Here is an 18,479-nt window from a genome sequence, read left to right on the forward strand (position 1 = left end):
TATGAAAACACATAAAGATCTATTTCTAGCCTAAGCTTACTGCTTTCACAAAATTATTTAGAACAGGGAAAAAGACAGACAACAAGCATCCGTACCAAAATAGAAACTTACCCCACTGACTGATCTGGGTTGGAGAGTGTTTAACCATACACTGAATCTCACAGGACCCCCTTTCCTTCATTTGAGTCAAGACTTCATTGACAAAAATAAACAAAATCCAGGGCAGATAAAAAAGAGCTTCCCACGCACTCAGGCAAACACGCAAGACACTACGAACCCTCTTGAAAAAAACCCACCATTTGAATCACTACTGAACATTTCTGTATATGATTGTTATCTCCAACATGCATAGTTTATTCTGAAGCAAGTATGACAACAACATACACCAGAGATATTCTTGACATGACTCTCTTCACATGAAATTACTTGCCTGATCTCCGATTTCTGTGCCAAAATGAAAGGGCCAGTGTTTCCTCAAAACAGTTGTTATATTTAATAAAATGCTTCTACCTGTAAGTTCCTAAGATCAGCTCTCCTATAAAAGACCAGCAAGGCTCCTTTCATTCCATCACATTTTAAGGCAAGATTCTAAAATTAGTTTGCAGCAGGACAGAGAGATCTGCATTAAAGTTCTCAGGGTTTAGCTGTATATTATATGCAAACTATTGTATTTCTACTTAATGGCTTTCTAGCTACCAAAAAGTAAAAAAAAAAACCTCACAAGCATTCCATGCTGCCGTTATGTCTACACGCAAAAAAGTTCGTATTAGAAAAATATCTTACATGCTCTTAAATTAAGTCAAACTCCCTCTTCTAGTTTACCAAAATGGACAAAAGGGAAAGCATAGGGCATGTGACAAAGCTTGACATAGCCAACATAAAGAAAACTGCAACATGGATGCCTAATAAAGTAAAAGTCCTTCATTGTTGGCATGTGTTCAAAATTCATTCTCTAGAGGCCGTAGAGTTAAGCATTACATTATATAAAATTCAACTGAGAATGAGTCTGTATTTTTTAAGTGTAGTTACTGTTCCAAATAGCTGTTTCCCCAAGTTTTAAATTATTCTTAATTCATAGTTTAATATCTGCATAACTGAAATCCCTATAAGCATTTTGCAAACTAGACCAGAGTTTAATATTGCGTAACTGCTTTTTTCCCCTTCCTCCTTTTTCTGCTGGACAAGCATTATATTGAGTATTACTTCATGTATGTAATTTTATATGTGAATATCAAGTAATTTTTCTATTCTTTTATTTCTTAACTTTTTTTATTGCAGACTTCAGTCCAACAGAAAAATTCTTCAAACAGAACTGCCAACTTCATACTTCAAGATGCAACTTACTGTAACATTCTGCTATTCCTAGCCCAGGCAATCTTTTAATGTCGCAAGTCATCAGGGAATTGCCATTTACCAGTCAAGTTCTTTCATTCTATTTTATAAAATAAAGCATGCATATATTTTTAAGCAGCCTACATGACACAAGAATCATATATGGTACCCAATAAAATGCATTCTAATGGTAGTTGCATAGGCAACTGCACAGCTTTGTTGGAGACAAGCTATAGGAAGTATTTGGCTGAGCACTGAATGGCACACTGCAATACAGCATTAAAACATTTTTCTTCTACATTAATTGAATGCAGGTTTCAGAAATATGGCATATTCAAGCCTATGCTAATCAAAAGTTTGCTTTTCCAGCAACATATCTTCATATTATGACTCAATATTTTCATTCATTAATTAATTTTCTCCTGTACACTTAAAATACGTAGACAGAAAAAAGGGGTGCAGTAGAAAAACCAAAAGCACTAACAAAATATAAATAGTCTCTCATTACCACAATCAAGTAATAATTTGTTTTCATACTTACCGCAGTTCATTACAAAAACGTGCAATGAAACATATATTCTGCATTCAAGAAAATTATATGGAAGATGCTTCCCATCTCCAAAGTGGGGGCAGAGAGCAGTAGGGGGAGAGGAGAACATGGGGAAGGTATATTCCACAACTCCAGTGGAATCACTTGAACACCTGTTAGCAGCATGTACATTGGCAGACCGTTCTCAAAGAGCCAATAATTTAACCATGATAACCTTGGCCTTTAAGGAAATGAATCATTCGCTGGACCAAACAGATTTTTGAGCTCCACAGTATCTAGAGCTCTTTAACTGTAGCAAAATAATACTGAGTATAGACTAAAAAAAAGTATGCAAACATATGATGACTCTAACTGCAACTCAATAAACAGTGGTAAAAGACATTATTGAGAAAGCGTAAGTATTTTAAAAGGAAAGTGAAGAGACAAAATGTAAATCTTAACATTATTCTCACTACAGACAACCACTCCATGTCTTCTTTCCCCACCCATTCCCCAGCATGCATTAACACAACACATATTCCTTCCTTCTTCTTTATCACTTAAACCAGAGCAAATGGTTATTCTGAGCAGTCCCCTAAATATTAATGTAAAAAAATTTGTGTCTGTTTAGCAACTAGCAATCAGAGAAGTCAGTATCATCTGACTACCCTGTTTCCCATCTATCATAAGGCAAATTTAAACTACTACTACATGTTCATTTGGAGCATGAATACATAGTGTAAACAAAGTTAATCTGAGGTAAAAACATGACACTATGGACATCAGTAATCCATCTCTACATGGCCTAGTCATAAAGTACACAATTCAATAGGAGGAACCAGAGTTACTATAAGGAAGCCAAATTCACACAAGCTTAAGAATCCATTTCAGAATTGCAGCTACCATTAAACACAAAAAAACTACAAGTTACAGGAAAAGAGGGCTCATAGCTATCTTAACAATGAACTCGCCTCCATATTTTATTGGAATTATTCATTTTGTCTAGTAAATGACTAAAAGTTACTAGAAATTTATTTAGTTTACATACACAGTTTAAAACTCCATAAACTTGCAAATTTCTAGTTATTGCACTTAAATGGTTTGCAATGATAAACCACTCAGACTCCACAAGATTAGACCCCATTACACATAGTTCTATCTCAATTTTGATTGGGTCTTCAAAACAAATAAAAAAAAAAAAACGCCACAAAACATGACAAACCAAGTATTTCTGCTGCTTGTTCCCTACAAAACAACTCCTGAAGCCACTGTTCAATTTAAACCTAGTTTGACACCTCAAAGAATAGGAGACTATCACAGAATCACAGAATCGTATAGGTTGGACTCGAAGACCTTTAAGATCATCGAGTCCAACTGTAAACCTAACACTACCAAGACCACCACTATACCATGTCCCTAAGCACCTCATCCAAACGTCCTTTAAACACCTCCAGGGATGGCGACTCAACCACTTCCCTGGGCAGCCTGTTCCAATGCTTGACCACCCTTTCAGTGAAGAAAAATTTCCTAATATCCAGTCTAAACCTCCCCGGCACAACTTGAGACTATTTCCTCTTGTCCTATCACTCCTTACCTGGGAGAAGAGACTGACCCCCACCTCTCTACAACCTCCTTTCAGGTTGTTGTAGTCACAAAAGCAATGGAGTAGATGAGCATGGCCCTATTTCTGCCTCCACAAGCACAAGGCAAGGGATGGCAAGAGGCACCCCAACATGACTCATTCTGATGGACAATGACCAGCTATCCAGGCCACACATCCCAAGCTAAGAGCGCAGCAGCCCAGCCTGTTTTTTTTCACACAGCCAGCAAGCCAAAAGACACAAAGCAAAAGGGAAACTACAGTGAGGGAAGGCAGAGGGAAGAGATATGAGAAGAACTTAAATTACTGTGGACAAAGGGAAGAGCAGCATGGCAATAGAAAAAGGATAACTGCAGTGCCACAGACAAGGATACTTCTGACAGAAATCCCTAGAAGCACCCCCCCCTTTTTAAAAACAAAAAAATACAAACCACAACCAAAAACACCCCACAAACTCCAGTACTCATGGAACTTTGTTTGTTTCTCAAATAACAAAAATACGCGGCGGGGGGGGAAACAGACTTGCAAGTTGACTTTTAAGGTTGGTTCCTACATGCTACACTCCCCCTGTAGCAGAACCACTGACTGGAGTGAACTCCACTGACTTGAACGCTCCTGCAGCATTAACGTTCTTCATTTATGAAGCCACTGGCAGGACTGGAGCCAATGTTATGGGTATAATACTTGGGCTTCAACATTAACCTGACTATTGCATCAGCCATACTATTTTTAAGTACAGTTCAGCTTTTCTTTCATGATCTGATACAAGCCTATATGGTTTTTTGTTTTGTTTTTAAACACTGTTCAAATGCAGTTTGTTCAACACCACCTTCTTTGCTGAATATTTAAGAGCCATTCTAATATCATACCACATCTACTGGTGAGAACACTTACTAAAAGCAGTGATTGCTATGCTTGACAAGAGAGCTGCTAATATTAAAATTTATCTTTCTAAATAATATGCAAAGATGGCAAAACATTCTTTGATATTACTTCCATTTTACTACTGTAGGTTGTATGAAGGACAGTATCAAAATGTTTGGCATCACTGTGCAGAAAAGTTAAAAGGCATCACAGGTGCTAAACCGGTGCTAAACCCTGAAACCAAAGCTTTTCTAACAGAGGCACACACACTAAAACAAATAAAAATCATGACAATTTACGATGGAAATTTTGAAAAATCAGATTATCAAGGTTTAAACAATCAAAGTAGGGGGATTCTCAGACAACTTTCAGTCCTCAAAACTTATAATCAATACACATTCTTATTTGTGCTGTATTTCAAAGAGCTTGATCAGTTAAATTTACAGCTCGAAATTTTAATGTAATTTTAACTTGAAATTTGTACATGCACTTTTTTTGGATGATCAGTGTACACACTAGCACTTACCAGAGCTGGCAATCAAGCATTTAGAAGAAGTTAGGCCCTGTCAAGAATATTTTGCAATAGATATAATTGTTCTTCCCAACACTTCCTTTAATTGCCTGTATTGGGGGAGAAGAACATTAAGTTCCCAGCTTTTAAGTACCCAGCATTTTAGAAATCCCTTCCCCTTTAACCAACCAAAGCACAGATGAATGTTTTGAAAGTGTTCTCCAACTGCAAATGGTTTTGAGTGCCCAGTTTGAAGTATCCTTGGCTCAGTTTCAGGAGCATTCTTCCTTTGAGACCACCAATACAAGTGCGTTTTAGAAAAATGTGAAGTGAGACTAGTCTGTGCTAGAATAAATACCATCCAAGAGACAGCATGAAACAAAGAATCAACTAAAACCAAAGAGGTTTTATTAGAACATGATGCTGCAATAAAATGGAATGCAAAAGATGAGTCAACAGTACAAGAGAACTACACTAGAAAAAAAAAGTTTCTTCCCAATCCTCTGGTGTTGAGGAGCAACAAATGCCCTTCACTATATATTACCTTATTTTTGGTTTACCTAACACAAACCGAAGTTCAAAGTATTTCCACAGAAGCAAAGCCACATTTATGATGCTAGTGTATACTCTTAGAAAGAATTCAACATTAAAAAAAAGCTTAGCTAAAAGGCTAGTTGAAAAGAAGAATTTGGAGTTCTCAACCTAAGGCTGCAGCAGAAATGCAACAGAATTCTTTACATAGTTTTGCTGAGCTTTCACCAGTTCCTATGCTGTGTATCCAAAAAAGCAGTTTTCAGATAGTTTACAATCTCAGAAAAAAATTTTAGTCTGATTTGTTGGGCAATTTAACTCAATTAGGAGGCTACAATCAATGGTCTGTTTCTCATGCTGACTTTATCCTTAGACTTGCTTTCATTTTCATCAAGGTACAGTCAGGATGACATTTGAAATATTGGCAATTTTTCAGCCATAACACTAATACATTTTAAAAACACATCATGGAAAACCAGGCTTATTATTTGTGAAACTCCTGTTGTCATGGTGATATAATCAGACCCCAAAATAGAGGGCCTGGCAAGGGGAAGACAGACTTACCAATACCTGCTCTCTCCTGTTTCTTTTAATACTTAACAATCTAGCTTTTTCAAAAAGTTTCGTAGAAGTTCATGGAAAGGTAACCATCAGGCTCAAGACAGGGTGTTTGAAGAGGGACATGCAGTTGCCAATTCCTCCATCTTTGTTTTGCCTTGAGTTATCTAAAGTCATTTAGCAATTCAACACATAGGAAAAGAAATAGTTTGAATAAATCTGAACAAGGATTCAAAAGCATATTCCATTTTCTTGGCTCCAATACACCCACTCTGGTCTGCTCACTGGCCAAAGTAAAACCACAAAAAAACCTAACAAGTTCTGAATTACTGGTATAACGAAAGCCTGAGCATGTTATTTTCACTCCATCATGCAGTTATGCCACATTCTCTACTAGTTCAGAAGACACAAAATGAGGAAAGGAAAAGTGATGAACAGAAACTTTCCAATGTCAGAATATCTGGAAACAATAGGTCTAAAGCACCCAGGTAGGCCTAGTGATCCCTTCAGACTTACTGAGATGCATACAGCAAGTCCAATGGATATGCCTCTCCACTTTTGTGACTGATCTACACCTACCTAGCTGCTGCTTCCTCTGGAAGGAGTTTCAGAGCCTGCACAGGTCAACAGCTGTCCAGAAGCTTGCAGGCTGCTACCCAAAGCAACAGGGTAACAGCATACCACAAAAAGTGGAAGAGCTGGCAAACAGACAACGGCAGGTCAGCAGGTTCTCCTGTGATACTCCGTCAAACTTTATAGTTCTTTACTTCAAGTTTCTGTTCTCCTCTACAAGCACCAGTGAAAAGGAATTCAGAACACAAGAACAAAACCAAGACGACTTCTTTTCTTAGAGGTCTCCCCAAAAATATGCATAACAAAACTAAAACTCCCTCAATCCCAAAGGGTTGAACTCAAGGCAGCTTTGCTGATTGCATTGTGGATTCCAAGACTGAAGGAGGCAGGAAAGGGGACATGATATGTCTATAAGGCAACAAAGGGCAAAACAGGCAAGCATGAGTTACAGACTGCAGAAGAAACAGTAAGCTTCCTATGGTCCTTCTAGAAATTTTACTTTACAGAAAGCTAGATGTTCTCTCTCTCAAACTACAGTGTAGTAAACTAAATTCATTAAAAATAAATATGCACCCCACTAACACTTAAGATACAAAACTGTACACAAATTCTATAGCTCGCTAAAACTTGCTACCTTTAAGTCAAACTGACAAACATATAATGTATTAGAATAAACTAAATATGGACAATAACCAGTGCCAGAACTGTGGGCTTAGAGATAAAATACTACGGTGAATTCAGCACACCTCCTTTCCTTCCCCCTTCCCAAAACGTCCCATCTGCAGCCTTCAAACAAAGCAAACAAACAGGTCAGGGAGGAAGGCAAAGATACAGACAGCGAACAGAGAAAGGTAAAGGGACCTTAGGAAGGAAGCAAGCTGTTTGGAACAAGCCAGCCATTGGAATTTACAGCAGCATCTACATCAAGTTTCTTGAAAAATGTTTCTAGGAAAAAAAAATCTAAATAAAATGCAGATGTGTGTCCGGAATACATTAAAGATGTTCTAGAGAAACAAGAATTAACTGCAAGCTTAAGAGGACTAATACAAGTCAGGCTTGCAGTCTACACTTCAACCTAAGATATTTAAGGTTTTCAGTTTCAGTTCTGTGATGGAGGAAGAACATTATTTCTGTTTTAGTGAAGCACCGCCTTCAGTTCCTGTTTTACCATCATAGGTCCCAATTTTTATGTTCATTTCTTTAAAAAAAAAAAAATTAGAATCACCAAACAAGTAATCATGCTTCCTTGCTGCAAAAGTAATATATTTTATAATTTTTTTTTAAATTTATAAAAGTGTATTGAATTTCTCACAGGATCACTCACTAGTTGAGGTTGGATCTCTGGAGACCACCTAGTCCAACCCTGTTGCTTAAAGAAGAGTCAGCTAGCAGAGAGGAATAACAAGCTACAAAAGGAATAGTAAGCTGTGAGATGTTCCAGCATACCAACTTCTGAGACTCAGAAGCAAGCAGGGCTACCAACTAACAGACCACCTCTCCCTCCTCCTGCCAGTTTTTTAAAAGATGGGTAGCAATGGTACTTGTACTTCATTATGGGAAACAGAAGCAGCATTTGAGAGACCTGTATACTGATTTTTGGAACAGCAGGCTTTTTCTTTACAGGAACTATCACGCCTTCAGTGAAGCACATGTGCCACAAGGCCATTAAGTAACTATATTTAACATATGATTCTGACACCTCATTATCAAATTGGTAAGCTTTCTTGTTTACACGTGTCACAATTCGATATCTCCCAATTTAGGGGAAGCCTTTCTCTATTTGTTGAGAACCTCTTCCAGGCAATATATCATACCTTCACTGATGGGAACAGTCTATTATTGATTTGTAACTAAAAGCCTATATACTGCAAAACTAGGGCAGCACATAAAAAGCTGACATCTTGATGTTTTAGTTTCAAGAGTGTAAAATGTTTAGTGAAGATGGTAAATTCTTCTCCAACCGATACAGTCCTGAACCTGTGCAATAACTGTATTTTTTTATTTATAACTACTTGTTTTGAAACTGAAGAGCCAAGAGACAGCTATGGAAAATGTATGAATTTTCTTTTATCTATATGACTTAACCCAGGAAACACCAAAAGACATGAAAAAAAGTGTGAGCAGGAACAGAAGCTTCAAAGAGCCAGTTCCAAAAAGAGCAAAGATAGCAAGTAATATTCAGGGACACTATTTTTTATTGACTTCAAGGGATTTTCATCAGGATGCTGTGGGACACATTGTGTTTGAAGATAGTACATGCCAGGACTACTAAATAACCAAAAGAGCAGGAAAGCAAATAATGTAACCCATCCTGAAGCATGAATATTAGCATGATTTTTTTTAAAAGTGTTGAATTGTATTAACTCAAATCCTTAAGCAGAATTAAGGAGACTAAATTGCTCCTCCTAGTTGTCAAGTAAACACTTAGAGTCACTTTGGACCCTTTATTTCATATTACATTTTTATATTATGTATTATAAAATAAGGTTTTAAACATCAAAAATTTGGAGATTTTTAAAGCTATGACATCTGTTCTAGTTTTTATAAACTAATAGTCACATTAATGATAAAGAAAACACTATACTGCAAACACAGTAGAAGAGATGTAACATGACTCATGAATAATCCCACTGGCTTCAATAAAAACTCTTTAAGCACATGTATGTTTTCAGCTAAAGCTACATTATTAAAAACCTTAAGGATATAAAAAGTTTCAGAAACTATTCAAACATAAGTCAAAGTTGTGAAAAATCAAAATCCTCAAGGGGAAGGTATCCAAATTCCTACTTTTGGGGTTCATTGATGCAAGAGATAGATGAGAGGTTCAAAGAACTAATATAATCAACTCTGTGTGAAACCATGGCAATTCACATTTCCCCACCCCTCCTGCTAATGTTCCTCTAGGGAGCCATTCAGACAAAAAAAAAAGGCAGTTGCAATACAAAATCTCAATGAATTTTTAGATGGCTATGAGTAAATTCCAATAGAAAATTCTTCCCTGGCTACATCACTCTTCTTTTTCCTCCAGGGAAAAGTCAATAGAATAGTTTGGGTTGGAAGGGACCTTTAAAGGTCATCTAGTCCAACCCCCCTGCAATGAGCAGACATCTTCAAAAATGGATTCCAAATATCTAGAAATAATAAGCTTCTGTCAAAGGCTTTCAAATTAATCCTGCCTAGATACAGCACAGACACAACCACCATATCAGAAATGCTAAGTATCTTAATCCTCTTCCTAGATCTATGCAGGATTACAAGACTGATCAAGTATCAATTAAAAAGTTAAGGAAAAGATTTGTTTGTCCATCTCCCTTCCCAGCTGGAAATTCCATGCATTAAACCTCAGGTGTTGGGATTTTTTCATTATTAAGTAGGCTTTCTATTACACAGCTAATTATTTGAACTAATTATATTAACCTTTAGAGGACAAAAACTATTAGTACAAAACAAACGAATTTAACAGCTTGTTTTGATGCTGGAATGCGATTTAAGGTTCTTTTGTGCAGCAACTGAAAAGCTTAAATAACATGGGGGATCAGATCATCCAAACCAAAAGAGAAAAACAGCATTACACAAGTATCTGAATCAGGTTCCACAGTCCTTAGAACAGTTCATATTTTCCGTACAAATTTCAAACAACACAAAAATATTTGCATTTCAGTCTCATTCCAATGAATAATATATTTATTAGTAAACACAGTCACTGAAATTCTACTTCTATTCTTTTCCATCTGGTATCTCCTAAAGCTTCTGGATTTTACCAGTTCATATTTTGAAATCAGTCACTAACAAGAATAACAAGGTTTTCAGTAAAGATCTACATAACATGCAAGTGTTTCTATTGCCTTTTGCATTTAAGGGCACTGACATCAGGAGTCACTGATTTCAAAGCAATTTATACAGTATGCATTATGCACTGAGCTGTTCTGGCTTCCTTATTTTTCCCTCTGACCTTTGTCTTCATCCTCACTCTACTTACACGATTTTTTTTTTTAAACTTAAAAGAACTTTGGTACCATTTTGGTATACAGTTTTAAAGAAGTATTTAAGCCACCAATTAACCAAACCAAAGTATCTAAATACTCAGCAATACTAGAAACTCAGCAATCCCTTTCATCATTTTCTTCTATTAGTCTCAAACCCCTAATTACAAAAGCATGATCATTTCCCAAACACAAACAGCCGTAACAATTCTTTTCAAAGAGTCAACACTTACACTTCTTAGTTCTAAGTAATTAAAAAGAAGAGTGTCAGGAGCACCTTACCTTAAGTCCTTACCCAGCAGAAATAACATTCCATCCATCCCCACAGCCTATTAACCAAGATTGCATACTTCAAACACTTCTGCTGAAATCATAACTGATGGCATAATAGACATTTTTGCAAAAGTCACCTATTAAAATTCAGAGCTAGTTCGGAGCAACTTAGCCCTTTATACTGTTGAACTGTTCATCACAGGCATATCCTGTTGAATACAGGAAGCAGCACATACACGTACAATTCTTTTATGCACATCTTAAAAAATGTTTCCACAGTACCATAAATATGAAAGATAAAAAAAGACAAGATTAACACTTGTAAGATCAGCAAAAAAACTCTAGTCAATGACAGTGTGGAAATTGCTTCTGAAAAAGGAGCTAGCCAGTCTAATTAGATATACCTAAACATACTGAGTAAGTATGGCAGCTTAAAATAAAGGGTTAAAACAACGCATACTATTACAGAGTAATATCTGGAAGAAGAGGATATATTTACAGTCAATGGACTTAGCTTTATCTTCCTACCTGCCCCTCCTCACCCACTAGTGTCTATAAACCCACCAGAAGATTTCTTTCATAAGAACATACTACTTTTAGTCTCGATTATCAGCACCCCTTCTTGGTCCTGTATTTTGGCTACTTAACCACCTTCATGAGCACAGTTTTCCCCTGCAGTCAAGCTTCTACTGATCTTCAAAGGCTCTGCTGTCTTGCATTGCTCAGTGACATAAAAATAAAATTACTGTCTTTTTCACGATACAGATCAAGTCCAAAAAAACACAGATCAATAAAGTCACCAACTTCTTCAGATCCCTTTCTCCTAGGATGCTTTACAGAAATATCAACAAAGTTATATTAGAGAGGGTCAGATACATTTTCTTAAGAGTAAAGCTACACGTAAGTTTATACATGTGGTTGCATCCCCCTCCCCAATCTTTAGCACACAGTTCCAAGAGTGTAAGATGCTCATGTTTATCCCTCTTCCATAGATGTGAGCAAGATGTGGCACATGGTAAGCACTAACATAATAAGAATTATGGTTGATATTTCTTTATGGATATTTTATTCCACTTTCAACAACTCTTTGTACCCATTTCCTGAAAAGTTTAAGATATTCAAAGCTAACTGAGCAATTAATTCATTACCTTAGTGTCCCCATAAACACAGCATTTTACAGTATCACCTAGACAATAATATGATGCAAATTTCAAACACACACTATCCAGTATGAGGAAGAAATAACTAAGTTTCCTGAACAGTAGTCAAAGTGTAAATAGCATACTTGGCTAACCCTATTTTAGTGTTATACAGCACTTTCTAATCTCATATTCAAGATGCTTCATTAAGTCAATGGAAAGATAGTCTAGATTAATTTATGACATAAAACAGGTTATAGACAAAAAAAATGTATTAAGTACAGAAATTCATGCCAAGACACTAAACTAATATGCAAAACCACATTTGGTAACGGGTCTTATACATTAGTTATATGCCACGCAATGACTTGGAGTATATTACTTTGTTTTTTGAATTTCATATTTTAAGCCAAACATAGTAATTCCCTCCAATACTACCTGATATTGCAGCCAACAGGGAATATTTGAGAGTTTGTATGTGATATCTAGAAAATGTTAAGGTAATTTATTGGCTTTAGTAACTGCAATTAATTAGAAAAAGAGTAAGTTTTGCCAAATTTTTTATATTTAAAACAAGATCAACAGGCTTCCTGCATTTCTAAATTTATTACTCATTTTACTGCTAACTTGCAACATAATTGCATTATTTGCCTATAATCCACATCACACTCCACTTTAAAGTCTAATCAAACACCAAGTACAACCCCTGAAAAAGTCTGCAGACTCCTCCAGCTTCTGAAGTAGGATTCCTGGAGCAGGTGCTGCATATCAAATACAATACTAACATTTAGCCAATAGCCACATGATAAGGAGAGAAACAGGCAGATATGATACCTGGGGCTTGTCTTAAGCCAGATTTTGATTTAAGTCCTTCCCACAATGGTACTCTTTTAGGGATCATATTCAGGTCTTGTCCAAGCACAAACTCATTAAGCAAAACATTAATTTGCACAGACTGGACATGATATACACATTCTACTCTGTATAAGTATTCTGCTGTTGGATGGATTAAAACAGAAATACAACACAATGAAAAGAAAGCTATTTTCAATATATTACAAACCAGAAGTTCTACATAGAGTCAGAAAAAAAACCTAAGTAGATTACTTGTCTCCTTTAGGGTTTAGTGACCTCTGACGTGCTTGCTGATCCACAGAGCATCTGATACACCAGCAACTCTAGAAATATGGAAGTCCTGAAAAACGTGCTCCAGAATTTACTAGTAGCATAAAGTCAAATTCCTCCTCAATGTTACTTACTTAAAGCATTTCAAAAAGCAACACTGTGATGAGGGAGTGTTTTGAAAGAGTTATGCCAGATCTCGGAGTCCTGGTAACACTCTACTGGTGCCCTGGTTGCAAATGCGACCACACAGGCATGAATCAAGCTGTCCTGTTCTCTTTTTTTACTGTGAAAACAGTTCAGAGCAACTTTGGTAACAGCATTTACCTGACAGAATTGGAAGAGGAAGTGCAGGAAGCATTTCACATCTTTTATTCAGAGTCCTTTGCAGCCAGCAGTAAAACTGAGAACTTGGTAATTTTAAGTGCTTGCTACTTGCCTATTTATTCATTAGCAACAGCTAAGGGAGTTATCCACAGCCACTCTAAGAGGGGCTATCACAACAGAGTACCCCTTTCCTCCCCTGAGGCAGGATGTAACTACCAAAGATGACTCGGGGAGGAGCAGAGAAGGAGGCAGCTAAAGGCCATCCCTCCTCCCGGTACCTGCAGCGTCCTGCAAAAGGACAAACAACATACTTCAATTCCATCACATAACCACTAAACATCCTTATAAACATATAAATAACAACTAGCCTAGAAAGGCCTACAGTGTATCCTGACATACAGCCAACCATTTGAAAAAATATGCAAGCAGGGAGAACAGAAAAATCCAACTGCTGAAGTTTATTTCTTTTTACCTCACTGGTGCAGCTACCACTTTACTCCGTACAACTTCAGTAATTCTTCGCAGCTAGCTACCCTACATGCACTCCTATAACAGAGTTAATTATTTTGTGTTGCCAATAAGAATTGTTTCTATCAAGTGACTCTTTACAGGATTCTAAGCTCACTCGCAAATATTTTGTTAAATAGGCATATAATTTTAAAATTTTAGAAAATGTAAACATTAGAAGCTGCCTGCTGAAGCTTTAACATTTAAAGCATTTTTCTTCTTTTATAGGCCTCCTGGATGTTTGCCAGTGGGGCTCTAATGCCAGTGCTATAGCATCCAAAATGCTATTTTAAGCCATCACTGTGCTGACCATTACATTTTTCAAGCACAAGAACAGCTTCCTGAAAAATAATGATTCTGAATAAGTGGTTTTGTTGTTAATGAAACTGTAAATGTCTTGCTTCTGCTTACATGACATCTTAATTTCTGACCTATGCTTTGAAAGAGTATGGCGGTTGTTACACCTTTCCCTACTTTAAAGGTGCAACAACCTCTAAACTTTTGCTGCTCCATAAAGTCAGTAACACATCACTGCATCCCAGCTAGCTTTCAGCAGCCATGGGATCAACTGCAATCATTCACACTTCTATAAACAACAGTCAAGGGTATGTATGGCTGCCTTCCATACCTCTGTTTTTCCATTTAACTAGGTTAGTTTCCTCTCCTGCCTTCATACTTCAATACTGTTTTCAATAAAATTTAAATAAAAATAATTCTGTGTTTATTTCTAGTTTGGAATAAGAAGGTATGGAGCAGTATCCTGTCTTCAATAGTTGCCAGCACCAAGTACTCCAGAAGTCACTGAAAAAGGTGAAAGTAACAGGTACAGCAGATCTATCTCAAAGATGTACATGCTTCACCTGAATTAGCTAGAAGTAGTCTTAGAAGCTGAAGCCAAAAGTAATTTAATTTTTCATGTACTATTACAATTCTGTATCATTTCCTACATAAACATACATACACATATTTTTTCCTTTAAAGTGCTACTAATTTCTAGGCCTCCACAGAATCTTGTCACAATGAGCTCCACAGACAAAACCTTTCTTAAAATTAGCCAAGGCAATTTTACCCATGTCCTCTTGTTCCCAAATTATTTGAGGGCACGTAAGGTCCAGATCTTGGTCTAAATAGTTCTCATTTATAATTTAAAGTACAAAAAAAAGTGGATGTCATCATAGCTTTAGGCTCCTTATGAGTCATTGTCTCAATCAGAAGTCTGATGTAGGTTTACCATTCAGCTTTAGAGATTTGTTTTTTGGTTTAGGTATTACTTTGTCATTTCATTTTGAATTCCTTCTAATCCCTGTAGACAATCTTTTAGTCATTTTAAAAAAATGCAACACCACAACTGAATTCTGAGATGTTGTAGGACAGGCTCCAGTGACACCGCAGGCCTTAACTCATTAGCTTTTTGTTTTCAAAGGCTCAAGTTAAAGTACTTGCTTAATTTACAAAACAGACATTCTGGGCTTTGTATCTGTCCACACCAAAACGAAATTACCATTTTGGCACATTTGGCAACAGATTTGGAACTCTTACACATATTAATTCACCACAGTAAGAGTGGGTCAGAGTGGAAAATCCTTAGGAAGGCAAAAGTGACAAGATAAGACTTCCATTGTACTTGGAGAATGTATGCATGAAGAGAAAAGGAAAGCCACTGGCCCTAACACCAGCTCCACTTCCTGCTGGCACCAAACATTAGGAGCAAGCAAACCTAGCCTACAAGGACAATACAACAGGCTTCTGGTTAACTAAGAGTGCCTCTCTAGGAAAACAAAGAAAGGAAAATAATACAAATGTAGGTCTTCCCACAGTCTGACCACAGGAATTAGCGCATGCAAACTCATCATTTAGTTAATCACCCGTACCATCCTTTTTCTTACCCCCTTTCATTGCTTCTGCTGTAAAGACTCACCAACAGACAGCCTCGTTTTCCTGAACCAAAGTATTTACCATTCACCAAGAGTTCTCAAGCAAACAACAGCAGATGCTGAACCAAACTGGACAAATGGAAAAAGCAAAGGACAGTGCTGAAGCAGAAGAACTAGGACACCATTCCAGGCTTAGAAACAGTATGCATTAGTTCAAGCAGCAAAACCTAGCCCTGCAAGCGTTGCATTTTGCCAACACTATCAGCAGAGGAGCAGAACAAAGTTTTGAAGCCTGTACTTAGGTATGCAAGCAGAGCAATACCGTGAAGCTACGATACAAACAGTTCACATCAAAAAAAGCGAATACACTAGGAAATCTTAAAATGCAATTTGCATGCACATAAAATATGCTAACCTGGTAAATCTACAATTAGCATCAGTCAGTTGTTTCTTTTACTTCTAATTCTGGAAGCTGCTGGCCTCAACAGTTAAGCATCAATTGAAACAGTCAATTCCAAGGATATACGGCACTCCCACAACACTGGGTCATACTAGCCAGATGCTACAAAACCCACTCTAGCTGGCCAAAAGCTTCTCCACTAGTCACTTATTCCTATGGCAGTAGAGAGAAGCTCTTCCATCCTTTATCAAGAAATTATATTGAAGGTAAGAGAAGCACATACATTTCTAGATACCTTTCTTGTAGAAGGCTAAAGGTTCAGAATCTCCACTGCACACTGCTCCAAAATGCATACCTCAGTTCAGGATTTTCAAGCTCTCCACTTCACAGGGCTCTATTCAGCTTCCTTCTATTATTGTTATCGATTACTTGATTAGATGAATTAACACAAGTATGTCCTTCAAGAAGATCAAGCTGCAAAGTTAACAGCAGCCATCCTGGCATGTTAGGTGTTCATTGCCATGTTTCAAACACAATTTTTATTTAATTTTCAGAAAAGCCAGAACTGAAGAGATAGTCTTAATTTTCATGTTTCATGTCTGTGCAATCGTAATTCAACCCACTAACATCAATATACTTAGAGAGAAAAACTGCTTGCTTCACCAGAAAAAAAAGCAAATCTCTTTTCAGATACTACATTTCAAACCATTTCTTACCAGTCTGAGATTACAAACAACCTTTATTTACCACTTAAGGACAATCTCACAGAAACTAGTCACATTCACTGACAGACACTATAATTAAATAGTATTCAGATATGGATGGATCTTCTTTCATAAAGAAAAAAAGCCTACTTTTCCCAGCAGTTATGCTTGGTACATTTCTTCTGTGGTCACTTCAGGAAGATTAGACTACCAATGGTAGTTACTTCTTAACTCTTATTTCTGAAGCAAAATGTAGATCTTTCCAGCAACCTCATGATTGCTGAAAGGGCTTTGTTTCTAAACCTTGCCACTTCATTAGAAGCAGACAACATAAAACAGTGGCTGAAAACATGCAACTGATGAGCAGAAATTAAAATGTCCAGTGTTCACCCATCATGCTCGAAGTATTTTGCACAGGGGCAAATCATTTTAATAACTTTGTTATAAATGTATACCTTAGGATAGAGTATATATTTAGTATACAAAATGCTACAGAAGATAATAATTTCATATTATGGGTTTTATATTATAATTACATTTTTAAGAATAGTGTCCAAGAAAGTAGAAATTTTTAGTGGAAAAAGCATTGTGTAAGAAGTTTAGCATATAATTTACAGAAGCTCTACATACACATATTGCAATTTACTACAGAAAACTAAAACTTACACTTGAACATTTCTGAACACAGACTTCACAGTGCCAAGTTGCCTATGCAGAACTGTACAAAGCTACATGGCAATATTATTCGATGAATGCAATCTGCGTGACTGTTGTAGTGATCACAGTAACAAAAGCATGGGAAGATTTATCTGCATACACAAAAGCTATAGACTTAATCCAGAAGACACCAACTTTCCTCCTAACTCACAGACAGAAGGTCTAGTGCCTATCAAAGTACTTCTGTTCTAGAGCTATCTGACAGCAACTTTGATAAAGTAATTCTAAAGAGAACCTATAAATTCAGTGAATTACAGGATTTTTAAAAGCCAAAGTAGAAGCAAGCAAGCGTGTTCGGGATTTTGGATAACTGCGTGGATCTTGCATTGATCCAACTCGATCTTTCATCTAACATAATACGCAAACTCTACCATTTAACAAAAAGATATCCCAATGTTTTGGGTTTGGTTATTTTGGTTGTTCTTGCAACATAAAAATGAATAAAACTTTTTAGATATTTATAAAATGTACCTGTTCTTAATGTCATAAAATGTACATGTTCTTAACCATTCATAATGTTAAACATCAAGAATGGTTTAGTCTATCATGTTCGGAGGTTGGAGTAGGAAGGAACTCTTTTGAAAAATAAAACTTTAAAAAAAGTAAGCTTCCTTAAACATCTGTCCAATTAAAAAGTATTAAGAGAGAGGGTTGCATGGCTTGCTTAAACACTTTTTAGGTCAGTAAATATCAAGACAATCCTCTATTTGAAAATACCTATGAACACTTCACACAATTTCAACATCCTTTACAGAATTATTTGGAGGACTGTTTTTAACACTTTCAGAGAAAACACTTTTATCCAATAACTTCACAGGCACTAAAAAAGCATGTTCTAAATATTTTAAGTATTTGCACAGTGAATATACATGTTAAAGATTCCCAGAGATTGGATTCTGATGCTCAGGCAAATGTAAAAAGTGAAGATGATTACT

General features: G+C 36.6%; 1 protein-coding gene across 3 annotated transcripts in view; it reads right to left on the reverse strand.

The window, feature by feature from the left end:
- The window catches only part of TSC22D1 (TSC22 domain family member 1), a 97,938-nt gene that overhangs the window by 64,365 nt on the left and 15,094 nt on the right, over nt 1-18,479 (reverse strand). The window lies entirely within an intron of this gene.

Source organism: Mycteria americana, chromosome 1 (genome assembly GCF_035582795.1).
Source record: "Mycteria americana isolate JAX WOST 10 ecotype Jacksonville Zoo and Gardens chromosome 1, USCA_MyAme_1.0, whole genome shotgun sequence".
Lineage (NCBI taxonomy): Eukaryota > Metazoa > Chordata > Aves > Ciconiiformes > Ciconiidae > Mycteria > Mycteria americana.